Source organism: Rhinolophus ferrumequinum, chromosome 17, assembly GCF_004115265.2.
Source record: "Rhinolophus ferrumequinum isolate MPI-CBG mRhiFer1 chromosome 17, mRhiFer1_v1.p, whole genome shotgun sequence".
In the NCBI taxonomy this organism is placed as follows: Eukaryota; Metazoa; Chordata; class Mammalia; order Chiroptera; family Rhinolophidae; genus Rhinolophus; species Rhinolophus ferrumequinum.
This window is the reverse complement of record NC_046300.1, coordinates 27,585,633-27,588,554: the sequence shown is the minus strand read 5'-3', so window position 1 is coordinate 27,588,554 and position 2,922 is coordinate 27,585,633.

Here is a 2,922-nt window from a genome sequence, read left to right as displayed (position 1 = left end):
AGTTAGCGTCCTTCATATTTTCTGGTTCAATGCTTTTTACCTTTAGGGTCAGGACCTATTAGAAGTTCATGAAATCAATTTAGTGGACTACAAGAAAAACAAACAAACAAAGAAATAGAACAGAATAGAAAATATCAGAGTATTTACTGCACAGTAAAGCTAAGTATTGTTTTGTGAAACTTTTGTTTCCTCACTGTCCCCTCCTCTAACTCCCCAAAAAACAGTTTAAAACTGTTATTTATTTCTGAAAACCCAGTAGCAATTCCCTGATGTTCGGGGAATGATTGTACAAGTGTCTAGTGTGTGTATGAGGACAGAAGTCACACTGAACTAGGAACTCCTTGGAGCAAGTTGGACTCTCCAGTAATTCTGAAACTGGCAGAGCCATCTGGCAGAGCCATGCCCAGAACAATCTCAGTGGCCTGTATACCTCAGCAGCCTCAGGAAATAATGAAGGGACCGGAAGCAGGATCATAATTTTTCAACCAGAGCTTTGGGTCAAAATGACTGGGAAGTTTGAAAGTAAAGACAAAGACTATATACAATTGATTGGTTGACTCCTGAAATGAGGATACGCCAAATAGCCCAGCACGTTCTTTTGTTTTAGTATGTCCCCAGATTTAATATGGCAGTCTGTTTTATTTTCTAATGTGAAATATCAAAATATCAGCCAACATTAAAATTTCTTATGTAGTTTTTATTAGTTCCAGGTGTACAAAACAACATAATGATTCTACATTTCACCCCTCATAAAGTGATAAACCCCCAAGTCTACTACCCCTCTGACACCGTACGTAGCTATTACAGCACCATTGACTATATTCCCTGTGCTGTACTTTACACCCTGTGACTCATGTATTTTGAATATCTAAAAGTCTAGATGCATTTAAACACTTCTTATATTCCTCTGTCTATTATAGTCACTGTTTCCTCTGTGTAAAAAAAATTTCATTTCTCTCCTAATTATAAGAAAAATTAGAGAAATTTTAGAGAAAAATATCAAGAAAATAAAATTATATAATAGATGGTACCAGAGAGATTAAAAAATTAAGAGAACTGAAAGGAAGAAAAGTAAAATTTATCCATAATGTCACCACTTGGCCATAAATACTCTTAATTTTTTTGTGTATTTCCTTCTAGTTTGTGTGTGTGCCTCTGCATGTGGATAGATCATTTATATATTTTTTGCTATTATTAACAACATTTTGACAAGTAGCCACATACATAAATCTTCACCTGTATATTGGACAAAGTAAATGACCATTTTAAAGGCTATTTTTGTACATTGCCAAATCTCTTTCCATGAAGCTTGTATAATTTGCACACTCATCAGTGGTGCCAGCAGTGTAGTCTATTCCAACATATTGTCATCTGCACTGGCTATTATTAACTGTTTGAATATTTGCTAACATGATGGCAAAAAACTTACCTTAATCTTTTTTCTTGGTCACTTCTTTTTTGGAAACGTTGAATTTAAAAATGTATTTGTTAGCCAATTTTATTTTTCTTGGGATTGTTTGTTCATGTTCTTTGCCTTGGTTCATATTAGAGTATTAATGCTTTTTTATTTATTCTTGTATCTCGATTAATAAAGTAAGGTCTTAACTTTTAACTCTTCTATTTATGGCAAATAACTTTGCAGAAATCTCTTTTAATCTTTCAATTATTTTGGAGTTTTTAAGCTGAAGTTCTAAATTTTTCTTTAAAAAAATTTTTTATTGTTCTTTATCTTTTGTTCCATGATTTTTATGCTTAGAAATTACTCTTCCATCCTGTGATAAGATAGGTATTTACTTACATTCTTGTTTGGTTTTGGAAGAAGAATGGTCTATTTTGCATATTGAATTGTACACTCCTGTTAAGAGTTTATTTCACTTTGTGGGTTTAGGTACCTAAACTTCATTTCCCATCACCCCATAATTAACTTACTGATTTAGCATCATTTGTTGAGTGACCCTTCTTCATTGGTTATGATATTGAGTTCATTTGTTTTATTCTCTTTAATTGCTTCACCTATAACTATTTTATGCCTATTATTTACATTATTGTAGCTTTACTATATGTTTTGATATCTTTTTGGGAACGTCCCTATTTATTTAATGTATTTATTTATACTTTTCATTTTGAAATAAGTTTAGATTTACAGAAGATTTGAAAAGATAATACAGAGTTCCCTGATGTCCTTCATTCAGCTTCCCTTAATATTGACATCTTTCTTAACCAGAGTACAATTATGGAAACTAAGAAATTAACATTGGCACAAAATTATTAACTAAACTTCAGACTTTATTTGGATTTCCCATTTTTCCACTGATCTTCTCTTGTCTTGCTTGTCACAGCTTTGTGGTAAACTTGATGACTTTAACACTGTGCAGGAAACCTCTTATCGAGATTTTAATTAGAGTTTTATTAAACATGCAGATTAGTCTAAAATTGACATCTCCATGATACCGAGGTTTCTAACCCAGTACCATGGTATCTATTCCGGTAACTAAGAACTTCAGAAGCAGTCTCTAACCTTGCCATAAGCTATTCACTTCCCGTTTTAGGTTTCTGCAATTATGTCTTCTGATTTTGTCAAATCATCTTTCATGCTCTCGCTAACATTTCGTAATTCTCTTCATTTAGGAACTGTGCATTTTGTGTTAAAGTTAATTCTAGATAATTAAAACTTTTAGGTAGATAACCTTCTATTACAATAATTTTGCTTTCTCTATTTAAGTATCTTCTTATTTTTTCCTGTTTTATTGACTTGCTTATAATTTTCAAGATAATAGAACATAACACAAATAACAAATAATAGAAAATAGTGATCTTATCATGCCCTTATTGACCTATCCTTGCACTCCTGGGATACAGGAGGAGAACCAGAGAATGTGATGCTTTTCTAGGTCAAATGAAGAAAGGCTTTCAAGAAAAAAG